This window comes from Passer domesticus, chromosome 5 (genome assembly GCF_036417665.1).
Source record: "Passer domesticus isolate bPasDom1 chromosome 5, bPasDom1.hap1, whole genome shotgun sequence".
Lineage (NCBI taxonomy): Eukaryota > Metazoa > Chordata > Aves > Passeriformes > Passeridae > Passer > Passer domesticus.
Window position 1 is genome coordinate 73,634,394 of NC_087478.1, and position 22,957 is coordinate 73,657,350.

General features: G+C 44.3%; 2 long non-coding RNA genes across 3 annotated transcripts in view; one reads left to right on the forward strand and one right to left on the reverse strand.

The window, feature by feature from the left end:
- The window catches only part of LOC135300974 (uncharacterized), a 19,994-nt gene extending 14,239 nt beyond the window's left edge, over positions 1-5,755 (forward strand). The window contains exon 2 of the long non-coding RNA XR_010362716.1: positions 1,911-5,755. This is a non-coding gene — a long non-coding RNA (uncharacterized LOC135300974). The remainder of the gene's footprint in view (positions 1-1,910) is intronic.
- Positions 1,885-19,445, reverse strand: LOC135300978 (uncharacterized). Of its 2 annotated transcripts, none has more exons than XR_010362721.1 (3): positions 18,580-19,445; positions 14,382-14,486; positions 1,885-2,204 (listed from the first exon to the last, which is right to left on the reverse strand). It is a non-coding gene; the product is annotated as an uncharacterized LOC135300978 (long non-coding RNA). The 2 variants fall into 2 exon arrangements; XR_010362722.1 differs by lacking the exon at positions 18,580-19,445 and adding an exon at positions 15,922-15,964 and having other exon boundaries at positions 14,382-14,491.
- Between the last annotated feature and the right edge of the window lie 3,512 nt (positions 19,446-22,957).

A 22,957-nucleotide genomic window follows, 5' to 3' on the forward strand; every position in this document is an offset into this window, starting at 1 on the left:
CGCTCTGCCCGAGACTTTGTGGGGGTTGGGTCCTGCCTGTCAGAGACTGGAAAAGGTAATCTTTTTTGAGACATCCTGAGGGGCTTGGAATGTCTGCTAGGGCTGGATCCGACCTTGCTGTGGGGAGGTAGTGCTCTGCCCCGCAATGTCTGTCAGTCATGGCACACTGGAGGCAGCCCGAGTTTTGCCTAACCCCATTCCCGAGTGGCCAGAAGAGACCAGAAGTCCCTCCTGGGAGGAAGGCTCAGGATGGGGTGAAAATGTTAGGGTCACCACAAGGACAAAGGGTCACCATGAGGGAAGCACATGGTCCTTTACTCCTATCTTCATCTTGGAGTTTTGCATCACTGGAACCCAGGACTCAGTAAATATATGTCTGTTTTTCTTATCTTTCCTGTCTTTCTGGATTTCTCTTTCTTCTTGTGCTCTCTCACAGAAGGTAACATCAAACGAGTTTAAAGGTTTTCTATGTTCAATGAGCTAAGTCTATGCTGTGATAAGTGATGTTAGGTTGTGTTCACTCTTTTGACAACATTCCTTAATTTTCTGTAGGTCACCAGCAAACTTTTGTGTGCTTTTTACCTCTTGAGAATATCTGGCTGGGATTTTCTCCTTTGCGTCTACCTAGAGCAAAATAGCCTTGGTTCAATCCTGCAATTCAGCAACTGGGGTGTAACACTGCCTGCTCCCCTTCCACCAGCGCATCGGGGCAGTTGGATGTGTAGTTGTGCATTCGGCTTTGGAACTTTGCTACACTGGGCAATGTGATTGAATCTGCCTGCTTTGCCAGCCTCCCTGGCGCTCGGGAATGAAGAGCTGGTGATTGGTGCACCACCTGGAGCCGGGCAGTCTCTGCCATCAGCCGAGTGCCCGGTGGAATTGCTCCTTTCACTCCCTTCGCTCCCTTTTCTCTGAGCCGCCATCGCTCCCTCAGTGAGGGTCCGAGCGCGCACGGGAGCGCCCCCTGCTGGCCCCAGGGACCCTGGCCCCGCCTCCTCCCCCACCGCAGCCACCAGCGCCCCCTGCTGGGGTCGGTCATCACTGCACCAAAAGGCAAACAGTGCCCATCGGGGGGAAATTCCTGTGTTTTTGTTTGTTCTGTTCTCTTCTGTACATATTGTATAGCAAACAACTGTTACTCCTTTTCCTGCATTTTTGCTTGGAAGGCCCGTAATTTTTGTAGCTATAATGATTTGGATGGTAGGGTCCTCTTTCCCACCTTCCTTAGCAGACAGCTTTCCTTTTAAAATAGGACAGTTTGTTAAAAAAAAAAAAGCAAACCCAGAAAAATTTCACGATTTCATGTACTACATGATTTCATATATAAAGAAGCTGGGCTAACTTTCAATTTCAGTGACATCTTCACAAAGGTAATTAAAATTTGAATTCTACCCTTTTCTTCTCAAGCAGCGCATTCCTTTGTCTTCAAGTACAAAAGCAACAAAGTCATTATAGGTACCAGTGGCAGAGTACATTGTTACCGTCACAGGGACTCCCAGCTCATTTCACCAGCTCCAGTCTGTTTTTTATTGCTGCCCAGTGAAGAGGAGTCACATTCTCTTTGTCTGGTTGTCCAACATCATACCCTGCTTCTACCAGTTCTTTGCATCTCTCTGGCATTCCATACCTTACATGAGAAAAAAAAAAAAAATTACTTATAATTTTTTCAATTTTCTCCAGTCTGGAGGCAGTTGCATCCTAAAGAAATGCTACTTATGGCTCAGTAAGCATCATCCAGCAGTTCCAACTTGACTCAATTCCACATTGCATTCAAAGGAAACCTTGTAAAAAGAGACGGGCTATGGCCTGAGGAGTAAAATTTTCTACTTAACAAACCTGCCTGAAATGCTTTTTTTTTTTTTTTTTAATTTACAATTGTAACTGTACATTATTTTCTTCTTCCACTACAGGGAGAAAATGGAACTGAAAACGTTTCCTTTGTAAAAATGGAAGCTTGGTAACAATGGACATCGCGCTCCTGGGGAAAATGTGTCTCAGCCCTTGGAGAATTGGCAGTCACTGCTCACAGGACATAAAAATGGGATAATTATCACTCCCAGCTCAGCCTCCAGAGCAGGGCTGACACACAGAGCTCTCTCCATCCCCTCACGGTGGGGTCCTTGCTGGAAGGATCACAGCTTGGGTCAGGCCTTAAGGTAGAGTCTTGGAGATCCATTCAGGGTACAAAAAGGTTGGCAGCCCTCCTAAAAAAAAAAAAAAAAAAATGAAAGAGCATTTGCATTTATGAAAAAACCCCCACTTTTTTTTCTTCCAAACCCTCTTTTCCTACATCAGGGCAGTAGACAGAAGGTGGCACAGATTTGTAGCTGGCACCTGGGTGCATTCCTGTAACCAGACCAGTTACTGTACTTTCCATTTCCAGCGGTTGTTTTTAGGGTAGAAGAAGATATTTTGGGGGGGAACACAATGGGCCCAACACCATGGCAGCAAGTCCAGGATCTCTGCAACTTTCAGTTGTGAATGAGCAGGAAACCCAAGAGACAAAGTCAGGATTTTTTCATATCCCGAAGGTGGAGAAGGGGAAATTCAGAGCTGACAAAAGCATACCGTATTGGGGTGCACAGCTGCAGGGAGAGCTCTCCCTTGCTGCTCAGGGGGTGCTATGGGCATTCATTGATTGTGTGTTAGAACAGCAAAGTCTCTAGAAGGCAGCTGGCTAGAAATGCCATTCCTTCCACCCAGTGTTCTAAAGCTCTGGGCTACAGGATGCAACAAAGTTATCAAGAATAGCTCCATTACATAAGGCAGATGCAACACCAGGGGTTTCCCTTGGAGTCCCTAGGGATCACTTTCTCTGGGGCTCCTTCCTCCACACTGGTGGTCTCCTCACACACTTTCCCCACCCCAGCACGGGAGGCTGAGCCCACTGGAGCGTGTCCATCCTTCCTAGAGTCCCTTTTGGCACCTGCACATCCCCACACAGCTCCTTTGGATGCTGCTGTCCCCTGAATTGACACAGACCATGCTGTGTTTGCCTGCTGCCCATTTGAGGCAAAGAAAGAGGAAGAGTTCATCAGGGCTCGACCTGAAATGATGTTTAGATGCTTCTGGTTCCTCTCACAGCTTTGGCAGTGGAGCAACATTGCTGTCCCTGCCACCCACTTGCCCTTGGAATGCACACACAGGCTGCGTGTCACTTCAGGTGACCCCAAGTGGCCCCATCAGTGCGAAAGGGCAGCTGCTGTTTCACTGTTGCAGTTCTTGGCTGGTTAAAGCCCCTCCTGCCTGTACTACAGCCTGTGCTTGTGTCTTGGTTTGGAAAGACAGGTGCCTGCTAAGGAAGGCAGGAGCTTCCCCTGAAATTGAGAATGTGAACCCATCTCCCCCCAAATTGCTATCAAATTTAAATTAAGGGGTTCTCAGGCAACAAATATGGGAGCAGGAAATAACAATTATTTAATAGGGAAGAAAATAAAAGGATAAAATAAACAATGTAGTAAACTAAAACAACACTGACAGTCAACATACAACCTGACACCCTGTTGGTCAGGATGCTGGTAGCATCCAGCTGGACTGTGGCTGCAGCCAGCCTGGAGTGTTAGGTGTGGTTCTGTTGGAGCAGGGATCCTGTAGAAGGGTGTAGTCTTCCTCTGAAGATCCAGTGGAAGAAGAGGCAGCTGCTGTTCCTCTGGGAGATCCAGTGGAGAAGCTGTGCTGGTATTCCAGAAATTCCAGATTATGTCTGGATAGAATGCTTGGCTCCTCCCTCTGGGCGGAGCATCTTCCAATGGGATGCTGTAATTCTTATCAGTCATGCAATGATATTCAATGGCCTGTTATCAGCAGATGTGTCCCCCAAGGGAGGAGTGGTTGTGGAAGAGATAAGGACAATTGCTCACTTAACAGAAGACAACTGCCATACAGATGGCAAATGGAATATATCTTGCCACGCAATCTGGGAGAGCTTGAAGACACAAAATACCATCCTGGAGTAAAGGCATAGAACACTTGACAAAGCCTGAAGGGAACACTCTGATTACCCCTTTTCCCACCATATTTCTTTAGTTGAGGTTGCTAACAAGGACCACTCTTGAAACCCTGGAATGGGTTTTTTGTTGTTTTATTTTTTGGGTCCTCACTCCTGTGTGGGACTCTACACAGGGTGCTGCAGAGGCCCCAGCAGGCATCAAAGACACTTGTCCTACACCCAAAGGTGGCACAAGTTCTCCTCCAGCGCTGGCCTGTCCGCAGGATGCTTAGACAAAGTGAGAAACAATGCTCACTTTGAAATTTAAAAAGGTTTATTAAACCTTGCAAAAGTACAACAAAAGGACTACATAAGGAAAACAATTTGTAGCACTGGGAACTGCCCATTGTGCACACCACATGGCCGGATCATCTTCAAGATGGATGCTCAGTCTTTTATACCCCTGAGGGTTGTATCAACCAGCCCCGGTCCCTCCCAAAGTCTGTCAGTCAGCTCTTCTTTGTCATTTATTGGTGGAGACTTCTTTCTTGTACCTTGATTGTGTTAGGAAAATTAATCCGCAAACACCAGAGGTGGTTTTGGTTTATGTCCAAAAAGGAGACAGAGGAGTCCTTTTTGACTTTATTCGAATAAAAGGAGAGGCCATGGGGCATTCCCCTGGGATCTCTCAAATTTTTGGAGGACGCAGCCTCCTTTTCATCCCAATTTCCTGGCTGCATTTCCCTTCTCTCTTCCCCATTGGCTTAGGTACTTGACAGATACAGACTTCCCAATACGCCTGATACCGAAGAATTCCCTCTAATGTATAACTTTATTTATCCCTTTAATTTTTAATTCTTACAGAATTTAGGGGTTTTTTTCTTCCCCATTGTTTCTTTCATCTTTCAATGTCTAATTTCATTTATCAGCAAACCTAAAGTTTATTTGTAAAAGCAAATGTCTTTTTCCATTCATCAATCAGTGGAATACTTCCCATTGTTTCTTTTATCTCCCAGTGTAGTTCTATCTATCAGCAGACCTACAGCTTGTTTGTAAAGACAAATCCACTATTCCTCAATTGGAGGTCAGGTGTTGCTATGCTGCACTCCCTAAGTGACAAGCTTTTCCATTCCCAACTGTCCCAAGTAAGGGACACATGTGCACACTTTCTTTTTACCTGTCCTAGACAACTTTGGCTGTCTGATGGCAACAATACAGAAGGGGGAAAAGGGAACTGTTATATGTATTATGGTAATTCGTGCTGGTAGAGAATATATATAGATGTGTGAAATATGTCTAAAATATAAAATCCTAAAACAAACTAGCCGGGAAAGGGATTTGCTTCAGGGTGACAAAACCACAGCTGGCAGCCAAGAAGGAGGTATGCAATTAGCATACGGAGAGAACCTAGGCCGGCACAGGAGATGGTTGTCCTCACTGGTATGACCAGATGAACACCATGAAGATGTTCATCTCAAATAAATGGAGCCATCAGAGACATACACTTGAATACTGGATTCCAGTAACCTTAGAATGAACACACATCAGTTCCCGGACAAGAGTTTTGTCCAGCTCAGGACAGAGAACGGAAGCAACATGAATATGAAGAACCCTGAAAGGAGACAAAGAGACTCTGCTGCAGGCTAGAAAAAGGGTATAAGAACAGACTCTGCCAAGCTGCATTTGTGAACTGTGGGGGATTTGATGTGATACAGGCCGAGTCTGTGTTCACCCAGCTCCAATCCCAGGGTCGGTGCTGTTCCTCGATTGTTGGCTGTCGGGACTGTGTATTCGTCGCAAAATAAATTAATTTTTATTTTTATTAAATTGGCTGGATTGATTTTTACCTGTAACAGAACTATGGGGAGAACAGAGGACATCTAAACTACAATAACATAACTATACATCACTAAAGCTTTTCTTAATATTCACACAATAGTCATACCTTTAATTGTGAGAGCCCATCATCTCATTATCCATCTATAACAGACAAACACCAGCAGATCAGATGTTGGCGCTCCGGGAGAGAAGCCAGAGAGGGCTGGTCACTTGTGTTATGTGTATTTTGGTAATTCGTGCTGATTGAGACTATGTGTATGTGTATATTGATAATTTGTACATTATGAGTATTCTGTGAGATGTGGTATGAGTATTATGTAGGATATAGTATGATTTCTAATAAAACAAGTCATGAAGGGCACACTAGCCAGAGACAAGGAATTGCTACAGGGAGTGAGGAAACCACAGCTGGCAGCAGAGGAAAGGAATCCAAATTAACACATGAAAAAGACTGGCCAAGACAGGAGATGGGTGTTCTCTCTGGAATGAACCAGGAGCCATCCAGTGATGATGGCCCGTGAAGGTGTCTGACCAAGGTAATCTGAGCTATCAGATACTTACATCTGAAAGACATATTCCAGGAACTCGGCAGCAAAAGTACATCAATTCCTGGATGAGCTTTGTTGGACTTTTGCACAGAGAATAGAAATGACATGAATATGGGAAAACCTGAAAAAAGATGACAGTCCTGAATGGAAGACAAGAGACTCTGCCTCGGGCTAGAAAAACTGTATTTAAGCCGGCTCTACTGGGCTCTTTTTGTGAACACTGGGGATTTGCTGCTAGTGAGCTCGGATTCCGGTTCACCCAGCTCCAATCCCGGGGTCGGTGCTGTTCCTTGATTGTTGACTGTCGGGACTGTATATCAGTCGCGAATAAACTCTATTTTAATTTTTATTAAATTGGCTGGATCAATTTTTTACCTATAACACTTGCAAAGTCTCCTGCCCAGCTGCTGCCGGGGGCTTTGACTCAATGTGGGCTCGGCGCGGAGCAGCAGTGCGGGCACGCAGCCGTGGAGCTCCGTGCCCTGGGCCTTGCCACGCTGGAGCCTCGGGGCTGCCCCCACCTCTCAGTGCCGGAGCCTGTGGCACGGGGCTAGGGCGGTGGGCAAGGCTGCTTTGGAGGGAGCTGGGAGCGGTGCCACCGCCGCTACCGGGCACCTGCGCCCGCACCCCAAATCGGAGGGAGATGGAGCCAGAGCCACCCCCGCCAAAGTCGCAGGGAAATGGTGTTGGGAACTCCCCATGTGCAGAGACGCGAGGCTTGACTCCAATTTCAGAATGCTGGTTTGTTATCTTATGATATATATTATATTAAAATACTACAAAAATCTATACTAAAAGAACAGAGAGAAAAGATCATCAGAAGGCTTGAAAGAAAAAGAACACAATGCATAACAAAATCTTGGGACTGCTCACAGCCTCGACACAGGTGGCTGTGATTGGTCATCAAGTGAAAACAATCCACATGGACCAATGGAAGATGCACCTGTTGCATTCCACAGCAGCAGAGAGTTACTGTTTACATTTCTTTCCTGGGGCTCCCAGCTCCTTAGGAGGGAAAAATCCTAGGAAAGGATTTTTCATAAAATATCATAGCTACAGAATGGAGGCAGAGCTGGCCCCCCCAGAATCGCAGGGGGATGGAGGCAGAGCCGGCTACCCCAAATCTGAAGCAGTTGGAGCCCAGGCCAGTGCCCCCAAATTGGTGGGGGGCAGAGACTACCCCCAGCCCAGCAAAGGTAAGTAGGACGGAGAATGGCTGGGGGCTGTGAGGACAGCACCGGCCCCCTGCAAATCGGAGGTGACAAAGAGCCAGCCCCAAATCTGAGGGGGATGGAGCCGGGGCCGGTCCCCCAAAATCAGAGGAGAACAAAGCCCACGCTGGCCCCACTAAATCGGTACAGGGCAGAGACTAAACCTGGCTCCCCTAATTGGAGGAGGGCTGGGCCCGCGCTGCCCCCATAAATCAGAGGGGGACAAAGAACCAGGCCCCCCAAATTGGAGGGGGACTGAGAACCCGCGCCAGCTCCCCACCAAAGCAGAAGGGGGGCAGCGACTACTCCCTGTCCCCCTAAATCACATGGGCACAGACACACCGCCGGCTCCCCCCCCATATTGGAGTGGGATGGACACAGAGGGCTCCCGAAAGCTGAGAGGGACCAAGACCGCCCCCAGCCCGGCAAAGGTGAGGAGAATGGAGAAACCCCCGAGCATCCCCCGGGGCGCGAGGGACACAAACCCCTCGAGCATCCCCCCCCGGGGACCAGATAAAATAAAACTGGCAGAAATGAAACTTCACAACACATCAAGTGCTTTGACTGATATTTGCTCTCCCAACGAGTCATTTGTGATGAAAATGCAAACAAATCGCAAAGCCCCGGCTCTCCCCTTGGGAGCGGACACAACCCCAGCCACCACACAGGGGAGTGGTGAACAGAGGTGCCCCGGTCCCCCATAGGGGAAAGGAGCGGGGAGACCCCTGAGCCCTCCCCCGAGGCAAGAGGAGGATGAGACCTCCTGGCAACTGCAAAGGCGAGGTGAGGATAGGGAAGCCCCCGGTTCCCCCAAAAGAGAGGAGGATGGAGAACCTCTCGGCGCTGCCCCCCGGCCAAAGTGAAGGACAAACGCAGATGCCCTCCATCCCTCCCCCAAAAGAGGAGGAGTATGGGAACCCCCAAGCCACCCGAAAGAGGAGAGTGGATGAAGGTTCTCTGGTCCCCCATAGGGCTGATGAGGATGGAGACCACCCAGGCCTCCCCCATAGGGGAGAGAAGGTGGACACCCCCGGGCATCCCAAAAAGGGAGGAGCACGGAAACTCCCCGGCCACCTCCAAGGGGAGAGGAGGACAGAGAAGCTCCTGTGCTCACCCCCTGCCTTCCCCCAGGCACCACTTCAGGCTGTGGGCTGCTCACAGGAACAGCAGCTCTGCAGAAAACCATTGTGGGTCACGCTTAACAAGACCAACATGAGAGCAATGGGCATTTCCAGCCACACAGGGCAAAGATTCCCTGGGCTGCATTTGGAGGAGTTTTGCCAGAAGGGTGAGGCAGCTGAGAACCAGGCTCTTCTCAGGACTGCCCAGTGATGGGCAGGAGACAATCAGCACAAATTGCAAGAAAAAGAAAAAATGAAAATGCATTTCAACAGAAGACCAAAGTGCTTTTACTACAAGAGTGATTGAGCACAGGCACAGATTTCCCAGAGAGGTCATGGAGTCTCTTTTCTTGGGATATGCGAAACAGGATTCAACATCTTCCTGGCAACCTGGCCTGGCTGACCCTGCTTTGTGCAAGGCTTTGGATTAGGCAGTCTCCAGAGGTACTCAGCCTTAGTAGTTCTCTCATTGTGTTATTTAGGTTTACTTGCTGGTAGGCAAAGTTTATGTAAGAGACAAACAAGTGTGGAGTTTATTTATAGCCATTCTGATGTGGTACCATCAAGAGCTCATTGTAGCAATCATCACCAGACAGCTTCTCAGCTCCACTCAACATTTCAGTAAATTAGCTGAAACTCAGCAGCTCATCTGTATTCACTTTGAAACAAAGAATTTAAAAAAAAAATAAAATTGGAAGCAAAGCAGATAAAATCAGAACTAGGTGGCAAAAATAATACATAAATGTATTTCTCTGAGCAGGGCCTTATTAAAATCCTTCCTTGATTTCTTGGGCTCAAAGCCATTCAGGCAGCTGGCTGCCAAGCCCCTTCCATGACAGCAGGAATCTTAGAAGCAAGGAACTGTAGAATGTTTGAAAGGGTCCTTTAAACAAAAAACACCAAATTGAACACCAAATCTTCCTCAAAGACCAGTGCCATAAGTTTCTGAGGCTCAGTTATTTACCATAAGATGCCTACACAGGAAAGCCTTTTGCCAACTGCAATTCTACCTAGATTGTAACCTCCCTCCAAACTGCAGTTTTCTCCAGAAAAAGGAGTTAGCTTTCCTTCTTTTTTACAAAATATTTTAGTGAGTTTCTGCTCCTCAGCAGAGAGCCACCACACACACAGTTCTTCTTACTCGTGGGAAGGTTAAACAATTTTCGTTGTTTTCTTCAGCCACTGCTCTTGCTGCTTCTTTTACCACAGATGAGGAAGCCTACTCAAAAATGATACATTTAGTCCTGACTGGTTTGCCCCAAGTCTTGCAACTCTGTGACTTCCTCAGCCTCCAGACCCATTAGTTTTGGAAAAAACTTCTGACAGATCATAAAACCAATATCTGCGGCCATTTCATGAGCAGTGTTGGTTCAAGGAATTTTTTTGATTCCTTGTGAAAGCTTAAGTCATCTCACAGTCATGTCAGTGCAGAGCAGCTTAAGGGGAAAATACAGAACAGCAGTTCGGAATGATGATGGATGAGCTCTCTGATTGAAAATTTTCATCACTGGCATGTTGGCTAGTGAGGTATTGCTAAAACTTACTTTGTCACTTCAGTTGATTTCCCTTATGCATTCAGTAGTGGGCCAGGGAATCAGCTGAACCTCCATCAATTCCATCCAAGAGCTCAGACCAACCACACCAAAGTGTCACTGTCATATTTTCTGGAAAAATCCCTTCACCAGGATTTCTCTCCTGGGAAGCTGAGAAGCTTCAGAGAAAAAGGAAAACAATATTATCGCATTTGCTTCTCCTGTGTTTTGCTGCTTTGGAATGTGGTTGGAGAATGTTTATCCAACATGTGAATTGTTTTTACTTATTGGCCAATGACGGCCAAGTTGTGTTGAGGCTCTGGAAAGAGTCACGAGTTTTCATGAATAATCTTTCTAGCTTTCTGTCTCTATCCTTTCTGTATTTTTTAGTATAGTTCAGTATTCTTTAATATTATATAATACCATAAAATAATAAATTAGCCTTCTAAGAACATGGAGTCAGATTCATCATTTCCTTCCAACTCTGGGGAACGCAGCAAATACAAAAATGAAGGATCCATCCAGTCTGTGGCTTTGGACCCCTCAGTAGAACTTGTCAGAGCTGGTGATTACAGTGTTAAGAAGGGTCAGGAATTATCTTCAGTATAGTATTTTCCTTGGTCTCTGAAATAGCCTTTGGCTTGTTTCAGTCTCATTTCATCCTTTCCCAGATTGCATTTATTCTTGTTCACTTGTAAAATCCCTGGAGTTTTTGGACTGCAAAGCAGGAAGAGCTAAATGCTGACATCTGATACTTTCTTCTTATATCTCTAAAGGCCTTTCAGAACACGAAGCAATGGTTTGTGCACTGCATGGAAGATGGCTTGGGAAAGGGTTGCTGTCCTAAAGAAGGGCATCAACCAGACAATGACCAGAGCACCCTCTTCCCCAGAAATTAAAACTCTGGCAACAACAGCCAGCAGGCTGAAGGAATCCCAGGAGTGTGCAGTATGGAAAAATTTGTCTGACTGGGGACGAGATGTGGACAGATGACTCCTGATTTCACTTACTGCCCCAGACTGGAGCCAGGTGATCACTCCCATCACTTATTCCTCTGGTCCCTTCTCCTTTATTCCATTCTGGAGGCACTAAAAGGCATTCAAGACATTTGTGCCCTGGAAATTAAAAGGTGTATCACAGCTAGTTTTGGTGAGGGTGATCCCAATTCCACATGTGCATGATCTGCTTGACACATGGGACCTGGCTGTTAGTGTACCTAGAACAACTTGGACTGATGTCCAGGGTGTGTGGAAATGTCACAACTTACCCAATTCCTGTTGGCCATGATAAAACTTCAAGGGAATTAAACCATTTTCAAGACACTTGCTTGAAGTCATCTTTGATTTGCATATCCAAACACCATTAATGAGTGAGAACAGAGACACCAGTGAATTTTATCTTCACCTTTGTTTAGCAGAGTCCTGCATTGTGTCACTGCTGCTGTTTTAAATGCATAAGAAAGTTGTGAGAAAGGGAAGAAAAAATCTGGCTGCAGAGAAATAGAAAAGAATATCTGCCCAAGTAATTTGCATGTGTGGACCCTTCCTTAAAAAAACAAAGCAGACAAAATGTCTGCTTAGTCATAAACAGGGAATGATAAAAGAAAAAAGAAAAAGAAATAGAGATGAAATTGCTTTTTTTCTTTTCATTCTCTTAGAATTAAATGGTATAAAAAAGATACAATGGTTAAGGAAATGCAAATAATAAACATTAGAGCCCAAATATGGATCTGTGATACTTAGTCACCTCATTATTCCATTTTGAAGACAATGTGAATTAACTAGCTATATTTGGGTTGAGGACTTGAACTCCAGCTCTGATTTTCTGGCCTACATTTCACTCTAGCAAACTCCTCAGCATCAGAGAAGAATTATCTGGTGGGTAATCCTTTCAGTATCAAGTAACTGCTGTTAAAGCTTTCCTGGTGTTACCCCTGCCTCTGTCTGAATCTTTGTACCTTCCCCCCAGCTTAGGACCCCACCTGTGCACCACAAGCTGCTCCTTAAAAAAAACCAAAAAACCAAAAAACACCAGAAGTGCAGGCCTTCCCGCAGGAATTTTGGATGGACCACATTATAAGGCCTCCATGGGGAAAAATATACTTTTGGTCTGGAATTAGGCAAGTACCACTGGAGCAGCACAGCTCTATAGCCTAGCTGGATTTTTCACATGGCCCATCTTTCAGAGCTGTATAAATAAACAGTGGATTCTAGTATTTAAGTGGCCTACAGGATTACTGAGTGACGTCCACCCACCCACTGTTATTATACATACCTCCTATACATGGACACAGATGCTAATGCTTATGTTAGGTGGTCTAAATTTTCTACTGCCATTTATCAGGAAGTGAGCACTAAGTTGCATTTGGGAGCAGGTCCAAATTTAGCCAAGGCAGTTTATTTTCCAAAGAAAATACTGTTGACAATAGAATTGGAGTTTATATACTGGGTCTTCTGAATACACAGAGACATTCAAAAGCTGCTTCCTAAAATCTGAAATAAATACACAAACTAGCCTCTACATACCATCCTAACATGGTCCCTGTGTATTTATGTACATTAGACTGTACTTTTCTTGGTACTTTTGAAAAAAAGGCTCAAGGTGAGGGATTTCAGCAGCTCGTGAGGTTTAATGTTGCGTGGCACAGTCTGATTTTTTTTGCAGGTTTATATTGGCCAATATTTATTGAATTTTATGGAAGAGCTGTATTTTGTTTACATTCTGGCTGGGATTTTGAGATCCCTTCACCAGACACCCACAAATACCTAACTACTTCTAAAAGTACAGGTTGTGCAAAAAGAAGCGACAGCCTGTCAAAGCCACGTTAAAGGGAACAGAGTGTTACTGAAACTCTGAAAGATCCTGCAGTTTTGATGGCACTGAGGGACTTTGCAGGATCTGCCCAGCCATGGTAATTTAGCACTGGCTGTAGGAGAAAGACCTGGCAAGATCTAGAGAAGCTTCTGGAGCCTCCAGGAGAAGGTAAAGAGAAGGAAACACAAGGCTAAAGCTGGGCTGAGACTCTTCCTTTCTGCACAAACCCAACTCACACAGAACAGCAGAGAGCTAAACCTAGACCATCCAACCTAAAAAATCTCTCAAGGAGCAAAATCACAGCAGAACAATAATAGGAAAAGAGCCTTGAAAACCTTTCCTAGCTCCTTAAAATAGCTCTTCTGTGTGTACCTGCTCCCCCTGCCCTCCCCACCATTTACTGGCAGCTGTAACAAGTAATTAAAGAGGGATTTTCATGCTGGGACAAACATGCAGAAAGGAAAACATTTTATATTTTTCTTTGCCAGTATGTACATTTCTGAGTAAATATTATTAAAGATACTTGTATGAGTGACACAACTTATTCTCCTGGAAGCCAGATGACTTTTTCTGGTTTTATTCTACAGTTGACAAGGTGATGTCTGGTTATAGTAGAGCAATAAAGTAATTATTCCCTGATAAAATTATAAGGCAAGGCTTCATTTTACAATTATCCATGAACACAGTGAAGAAGGTGATGTTGTATAAACATAAAAGAAAGAGCATTTGTCAAATGTAAATCACTACAACATATTGTGTGAAAGGGAAAACTGGCTTAGACTCTTCTAAAGACTTGTGCTTTTCATTTTTATATTTTATTCAATTTTGAAACAAAAAAAGCTTGACCAAAAACTTGACCAAAACCAACAAACAAAACCCCCAAAACCCAAGATCAGTTTAAGAAGAATTTTAAAACCAGCATATGCAGCAAAAATATTTTCCAGAAAAAAATTTGTCTGGACCAGGGAATCAGGACCACTCCTGCTTAGACTTGTGCCAAACCCATTCAGAATCAGTGGTGTCCTCAAAGGATTTCCTTAACTTTTGTAATGTTACAGCACATCCCAATCTTCCACTTTAGTTTGCTGCTTGTTTTATGATGGAAAATTGTCCTTCCACGAGGGCAGCATGAGCTTTAGTTTTATAAATATCCATGTCCATAATTAAGATTTATGTTTATAAAAATATTTATACTTCCTCTTCTGTTAGGAGAGGAAAAAATATATTTTATAATTAGGCAGGAGCAACAAACAAGACGTGAGATTGCATTATTAGCATGTGTGAATTCAGAATAGGAAGCCCTGTGAAATTCTGCTTGGGAAAAAAATGTCCTGGGCTTGCACAGTAGGTGACTGTTAACTTGCCAGTCTCAAAATACCAAGACTTACCATATTAGCTCACTGTGGGTCAGTCATTCCCCAGTACTGGGCTCTCAAGTGTTAGGTCTCACTGAGCCTCTGACATCACTGATCCCTGGGCCTTTTCCATGTGTTCTTCTCTTCCAGACAGGTTAGCATAACAGCAAAGAGACATGTAAAGAAATGAAATTAAAATATAATTAAAAGGAAACAGCATTAGAGAAATTTTTATTTATGTATCTGTACAAACATATTTGTACATGTGTTTATCCCCAACAAGAGCTGACCTTCTTAACATCACTGACTTGCATGGTTACCAAATATGAAAATTCATTTGTCCAGAGAGATTAAAATATATTCTAAAAATGTTTCTTTATGACTGAATTAAAATCTATAGTCTTTAAAATAGCCCCTAAGATTAGAGAAATTGTTCAATCAATCTAATTACCTTCTAGTGCTGCACACCAGCATTACATTCTAGCACATAAGATAAAAGCAGGTGCTTTGCATTAAAATTCCTGGACACCACCTCTTACACAATAATTACACTGAGGTTTAGTCTTTGGATGCTGCTACTTTGAATAAGCAAACTGAAGTTTGTTTAAGCACTAGTTTAACCAAGCGAGGTTCAGAACATGGTCTGGAACCTGCATAAGGGTAGGTGCTGGTTAGCCAGGGGTACAATTTGCAGTATGTGGCAACGTGTGTTACTTCTGTTCAAAAGGCTTTTTGTTTGTCAATTAAGGCTCAATAGTTTTGTACTTTTGAACAAAATTATGCAAATTTACTGTCTTCAGACATCAGGGAAATGCTTGTGTAATCCTCCTCTTAGTGAAGTGACAATAATTAATAAATGTCTTTTTCAGTTTGAGCGTGTCTGTTAACAGGGTACAGCCACTATAGCAATTAGTGCATACCAAGGCAGGCATGAAGCCACTGCCCTTTAAGAGTGAATTTATGACCAGCTGATGTGGTTTTAAGTGTGTGATGCTCCCAAAAGGGTTAGCCCTGCCCTCCCTCCACTCACAAATCCTGAGAAAAGAGTCCTTATTTTGGCATTTCTTTCATCCTCTGTGGACAAATGTGATCTGCTGGGACTGGCCTGTGAGTCCCCACGGCAGCTCAGAACACCAGGGGCTGTGACAGAAACAGCCAGCGTGGGGTCAGCAGAGAATGAGACTCCCACGAGCACCCTCCAGCTCCCTCCTAGTTACTTATCCCAGCTGTAACTCTGGCGGGTGCTGAGTGAGCTGGGTGTGGGTGGGTGATGATCCCTGAACCCCAGAGAGACTTTTGCTCTCCTTTGTCATTTGTTAGCACATGAGCCTCCCTGCATGGATGCCCCGTGGCAGGGACCTGCTGGACAGATGGCCACTGTGGTGGATCTTGCACAGCCTCACCTACAAGCTCATGACCAGCAGTGTGGGATGGCTTCAGACCGAGCCAGGCCATCTGTATCTCTTAGAGGCTTTAAATAAATCCTGCATGTCACCCATCACCTCCAGGCCACACTGCTGTGAGAAGGGAATTTTGTGTATTGCATTCAGCCTTCTCCTGCAGGCTGGCTCACCTTGGCACTCCGGCTGCACGGAGGATACCCCTTACCATCAAAGCTCCCAAATAAACAGGAGCAGAGGCTCTGTACTTGCAGGCAGCCTGTCAGGCTCTCACAGGTGTAAACAGTTTCAGTGTTCAAGGCTAGGCTTAATTAGCTGGGTTGTCATTGGGCTGGTCAGGTTAAGTTTTGTGATCTGCCCGACACAAGCTGCATGTGGTTGGCTTGCCCACTGACATTTAGTGGTTGTGTACGCTCACAGTCACACCCACCACGCACAGGTTTCTCTTGCAGCTGTGTTTCTCTCTGCTGGTACTTCAGCACTTTCCTGGTGACACTTTCATTCTGACAAAACCCACACTTCTGAAGAACTGCCATAGGAGGGCTCCCGTGTTTAAAGTTTCCAGAGAGGAGCACATTGGCAGTGCATGCAAAGGGCTTTATTTCTCTTCCCTCCTCCTTTCAGCACTAGGGAGGTCTGGCTCACACATACCAGGGAACAAACAGTTGTACTTTGAGCCACTCACAGTGGCTGCTATGACCAGGTTATGTTACACTGAAGGTCACCCTCAATGTCTGTCCCATTATATCCCTGTTCCCCTGGACTTCATAATTTCCTAATATTTCCAAACTTAAACTCCTGGTGATGATTTGGATTGATATTCTTCAAGAATATTGGAATTTGGATGATATTCTTCAAGAACCACATGATGGAGGCCTGTAAAATGAATTTGCCTAATTTACTTTCACTGGCTGAAGCAATTTCTTTGCTCCAGCTTAACCAAATGCAATTGCTTTATCTTCCTGGTTTTCTTATCAGACAGGACTAACCTATCTGGATCACTCTGAAGCAGCTGAATGAATCAGGAAGGAGTTCCAGGAATGCTACAACCCCCTGGTCTGTTCAGTTTACCCATGGGGTAAGAGAGCTCAGCTGTGACAAAGGCTCTGACCTAGAATCCTCACAGAAAGGTTTAGCACCTCACACTGGTTTAATAAAACAGTTTACAGTCCAAAGATGCAAACACTAAATGCCTTCTTTGGAAAAGGCTAGAAGATAAAGAGCAGAAAAAAGAGATGTGGAAATGTGAACTTCTACCCTTTTTTCCCTTCTTTTTCTGTATGAAAATTTCTAGCACATCTTAAAACTTCTAACACAAGATCTTTTCAATGTTTTTCTCACTAAGTCAGTTTTTCTCTAGACACAGCAAAACAAGCTCCATTTATTAATGTGAGCTTGTCCCAAGGTCTGGTTCTGCCAAGTCTTGAGCATTAGAAATCCCCTAAAAATCCTTTCCTTCTCATCCATCCTCCTAGCCTTCCTCTCCCACAACATACACAAGGCACTTCCTTAAGGTTTGCTCTGAGATCAGAGTTTCCTCAGGATGTTCAGTCTCAAAGCTTAAAAAACACTGCAACACATTAGTCACCTCCCTCACCACAGTTCCCAAACACCAGCAAGCCAGACTTCCAGCTGATGCAATTCATCAGCATTACCCTGTCAAGTTTCACTGAGGACCTGATCCACAGCCACTTGCTGGCCTTGCTTTGTGGCTAACCAGAGAGGCACTGTGTGCAAAACAAAAGTGGCAGAAATTCATCCTATATGCTGAGGGGCATCTGAAGATTAAATTTTTGCTTGGAGTCAGATACAGATAAAAAAGAGGGGATATGTGTGTATGCCTGTTATTGAGATTTGTAGAAATGTGTTGATAATAGTATTATCCTGTAGGAATATATCTTTGCCTTTTGTGTCCCACACTACTAGAAATAATAAAAGCACGTACAAGAAATGTCAACAGAGGGAGTACATACCAAATGATATTTACTTAATCAAGTGTGAGAACACTGCAGTGAATATAATTCACCCAAGGTGAATTATTTTTTTTTCCCTTGTGTCTGGATTTCCAGGATTTCAATGCCATTTGCAAGAGGACAGCTTGTACAGCAGAGCTGTGGTGTCTGTCCTGACATGGGGCAGCTCCTGCCCCTCATGGAACAGGCCACAGGGTAGGGACTGTTCGTGCTGCTTACGCAGTGGTGACCCTCACATTCCTCTGAGTAGCAACACACTCGCATTTCCAGCACATTCCAAAAGATAACTCTAGTGCTGTGGTAAAATGCTATCTAACTCCATTGTCACCTAACTCAGTAGAAGCAAAGGGTGAAATCAGGAGAGATGCATCAGAGTAAATCTGCAGGGAATCACATCTTAAAAATATTCTAATCAGCTTCCTTGTCAAAGCCCAGCTGTGTTTTCTGCTCGTGTTTTTCTCACTGGATGTGCAAGTTAATATATTCCTTAATAATTTTCCAGAGAAGTTTTGTTTTGTTTTCCAGTTTCACAGAATGGTAAAATGGATTTTCCTCAGACTTTCTCCCAGAAGCCATTGGCTGAACATAGTGATGGAAAATTTCAGCCTAGAAAGTAGAACCTTTCAGAAACTCAGGAGCAAGGGAAAACACTGGACTTGGAATAAAAACTGTTTTGAAGCCTTAACTACAATACTACGTCAACAGCCATGTGGGTGCTATGGTACAGACATAGCATTGATTTACACACGCAAGTTTTGAAGCTGAGGCAATCAGTGTTAGTTATTTTATGGACCAGTAACACAAGAAAAACAGAGGATGCACACAGCTGGGTTGTGCTCCTGGCCTGATTTGACTCACCAGACTTTCTCAGGAAATGCTTGAGCGTGTTTCATTCAGTAGGTACAGCCGGCAAGCCTGGACAGAGCACCCCTCTCCTGTTTGATGTGGTTCCTAGGGCTTGCACATCCTTTGTATCACACAGGCTCGTGGGCGCTCAGGGCAAAATGAAATTGGCTGATGATTAAATGGCAAGCAAATACAGTGGCACCCTCCAGAAGTCCTCTGATACCATTAGAACATACAAATCAGAGCCTTTGTGACAAACTCATCTCTCAGTTCACTCCCTGAAATCACATGATGCTGCAGAGGATGAGAAGGAGCAAATCTAAGGCAAGAAACTTGGTTAAGCACTTATGGAATTTAATCCTCTCCAGGGACACTGTCATTCATCTTCTGTATGAGAATCAGGAGAGAACTTGCTTGTAGAGGCAGGCAGCAAAATAATTTAGAATCATCCTGGATGTGCAATGTAGCCTTCCCATTTTGCTTTTCACCCTCTGTGAAAAACTTCTGCTGATAGGTAAGAGAAGGTTTGCTAACACAGCCTTCACCACTGGATTGCAGCTCACACTGCTTCATATGGAAGAACTCTGAAGCCTAATTGTGCAAGGACAAGTTGTCCTGATTTAGGGCAAATGTGGGAGGAAACCTCCAAAGAGGTTCCTCTAGAAAGCAAATTCAAGCGGCCCCTTCCCAACTGGTTCGGGAAAAGATTTCCTTGGAGAAAAGTGGAAAAAACTGTTTATTTAACAGGCAAAGCATTCACCACCAGCACAAAAAAATTGAACAATATTAAACAATAAAACTCTTGCCATTCTGAAGAGATGCCAAACCCAGCCAGTCCCTGGGTGGGCTGTGGCTCAGCTCTCTCAGGCTCTGATCAGCCCCTCAGGGCTGGAAATGCCACGGCCCAGCCCGGCCCGGTGGCCACAGGTGGAGCTGCCGCTGCTCTGCTGGTGCTCAGGGCAGAGCAGCTTTGAACAGGTCCAAGAAAAAGAAAAACCACAATCCAGGGAACTTCTCTGCCTCAGCTGGCTAAAAACTAACCAAAAGCAAAGGAGAGCTCTGTCCCGCTGTCTGTCCGTGCTGCAGACAGCACAGTCCAGGAGAGGATGCAGGGGAATAACTGCAGTTCCTGAAAACAAACTGTGTGCTTCTCCCCACTTCGCTCTCAGAACCAGTCTAAAAGGTGCAAAACTTTTTTTCTGGGCTAAACAGATGAATGGAGATACAAGCATCATAAAGTCGCACCAGGACACAAGTGCTCACAGAATAGCAATTACTGTGTCCTTCCATGCTGTGGAACAATTACTGCTCTCTTATAACACCAGCAGCAGCTCAGGGAAAACCCATTTGCTGCTGATGCAGTTTGAAGCAGGAAAAATAGTTAATGTAAACAGAAGCAATCTAAACAAGGTGGTCTTCAGCCTCAGTGGCCAGAGCTCCTGTGTTAATTTACAGCTTGGACCACCAGTTGCCAAGATGCTTTTTAGTCTTCAGGTTGGTGAAGTTGTTAGGGGTTCTGTGCAAAATATGTTTGGTTTTTTTTTTTTGGTAAGCTTTGATCTGCAATGAAAAAAACCCAAAACCTTTTCATTTTACATTTAAAAGGCAGAATATATAGCTATTCCTTTGATAGTAGGAGAGAGATTGATTCTTGCATAAGCTTAGCATAAATACCCAGAGAAGAGAAAATGTATGTTCCCTATCTTAAATGTTTGTGGTTGCTCTGTCATTCTCATTTCCATTAGAGGGTGCCCTTGTTTCAAAAATTTCCCAGTCTGGGGTTTCTTCCATCAAAGGGTTGCCTTTAAAGCAGGTCTTCAAGTTAGGTGGTCCAGTCCAGTTAGTAAATGCTAAGCAAGGTAGAAGACAGCATGATTAAACAAGATAGCATTACTTATTTTCCCTGCTATACGAGTCAAGAGTACTGCAGACATTAAAGATCAGGAGGCAGCAGCTGCTCTCCTTGGAGTCTCTCATTACACAGACCCTGCAGAGAGCCTCACCAGCAGGCTAAAACCACTTTTCACAGTTTCATTCTTTCTTTCTTTTGAAAGGGAAGAAGCCAAAGGACTGTTTACATTTGCATTTTAAAGTCCATTTTTACAAAAACCCTTCTGCTTTGTACTGAATATGGGAAAGAAGCTGTATCTGATATTTATAAGACTTTACAACTAGGTGCATTTTAAACAAACCAAATAAAGTACAATCAGGCACTGGATAGGTTTTTCTACTGTCACGTTGGCAGCAATGACTCAGTGCTGGAAGAGGAGATGCTTGATCTCTGCAGCTGTCCAGCCCAATAACCTGCACATGATATCCTCCTTCCTGCAGACCCTTCCATCTAAAAGGCATCAGGATATTGCTTGAGGGAGATGCTGGCACAAAAGGCACAACACAGCCACTTTCCATTCCTCTCTTCCCTTCTCTTCCCTTCTCTGTTTCTGTAGATGATGAAAATTGCCATCAGCTCTCCTCAATAGATGTCCTCCTTCTTCCTCACCAGTACCTGGTGTCATGAAGCCTGTATCCCAGCCCTATCCTGACAATCCATATGGATGCATTTTTTTAAGTGCTCAAACTTGAATGATTTTAAAAAGAGATCGCAACAATGACATCAGGTTCTTGAAAGTACAGTGTTGGCTAAGCACTGTCACTATTTGAGAATCTTACAGCTCAACTTGTCTGCATCTGCCTTAGAGAAGAAGCAGTTGACCCTTCAAGCAGAAAGCCCACCCCACCCCCAAGATTCAGCTGCAGGCTGTGGAGAAACCAAACTCTCCCACTGCTTCAGTTTCAGGCTGCTGCATTTGCAAGTGACACTCCTGGCTATGATTTCTACCAGTGTTCAGCAGCAGCTGTGCCCCCAGCTGGGAGCTTTCCCTTTCTATTTTTAAAATCAGTGAAATCAGGAGCATATGTGGCCTATGATTTACCATGTATTTTTAATAATAAAATCCACTCAGCAGAATATCAGTCTGTAATTCCATGCAGGAGATGCTTTGCTCACTAAGAGATCCTTTATCAGGGTTTAATATACCTGCTTCTATTGGGGGACTGATGTCCTCTGCAATTTGCCATAATCAAAATGTCCAGTACATTGCACAAAAGCCTAAATCATACAGAGTTTGTTGCCCAGGACCAGGCTCAGAAACAAGTAAGTGAAAATAGCTTCTCACTTTGGTGCAAAATTGGAAACAGTGCATGAAAGCCACTTACATCCCGGATACTCTCTTATTCCTGGATTGTGACAACAGTTAGTGAACACAATATATTTTGATTCACATTTGTGAATTTAAGTGGTTTGTTCATTTAAATGCACATTTATTTTAAGCATTGTTATATTTTCAGGTGGCTGAAAATATAACTAGCTTATATTTATAGCTAGAAAACAAAATGCAACAGAAGGAGGAAGAAAAAAATGTTAATATCTGGCTAGGGGTGAAAAGAAAACTGAGATGAATGGCAAAGAAACACTGTAGATGATATAATTTTTTCTTGCCATAAAAAAGAAGACCAGTCTTTGGGACTTACAGAGTCAATTCATAATGTTTTGGTTTTGTTCCCATTGCCCCCTAGAATTAAGACTGCATTGTCCATTTCAGAGAGGTGTAAACCACATGTCCTACAGCCTAATCTGGGTGTCCATCAGAACCAGGCCTGACTCTGACTGAGGCTGCTCTAGTGTCTACATAGAAATGTTTTGGAATAATTTTTTCTTGAAGTCAGTAGAGTTACATGTGCAGCCTGTAAGAAAATGGCAAATCACACAGGTCTTGAAAAAAAAACGCAGGACATTTCAAGCACCTCTACACAGGCAGGTAAGCAACTAATTATATAGCAACACTTCTGGTTTTCCCATGATGGGTAAAGGTTCTATTTTTTGCCAAGGGACCTTTTCATGTTAATTGTTTTCCCTATGTGAATTTAAAAGGCCACCCAGAGCTTTCTACACTCTGTCCCAGGGATGCTTAGAAGACTTGGGTAGACTTATGAGGTTCTGTTTATGAATGACCTCTGATGTTCAAAGAGTGCCTATTTCTCATTTGCTTTGCCTTATGATCTGCTGTAATCAGTTAAGGTTTCCCTTGGGGACCATCCTCCTCTGGAAGTGCCAGCGCAGAGGAAATGTGTCCCTGAGATGCCTCTGAATTGCAAAGGCACCAGGAAAGGCTTCTCACACATTCTCTGTACATTTGCTGTCAGACTATGCCCAACAAGCTTTGCCCTTCCTGGAGGTGTTATGTGGACTAAAACCTGGTCAGGTCTCCATCCCTGGTGTACCTGATGATGGCGTATTGTCACTCTTGGAATGAAACTGGACTACAACTGGTGGTGATCTCCTTTAATGACCAATCACTTTTATATTCAGTTTCTCAGTAGTGTTTATGTT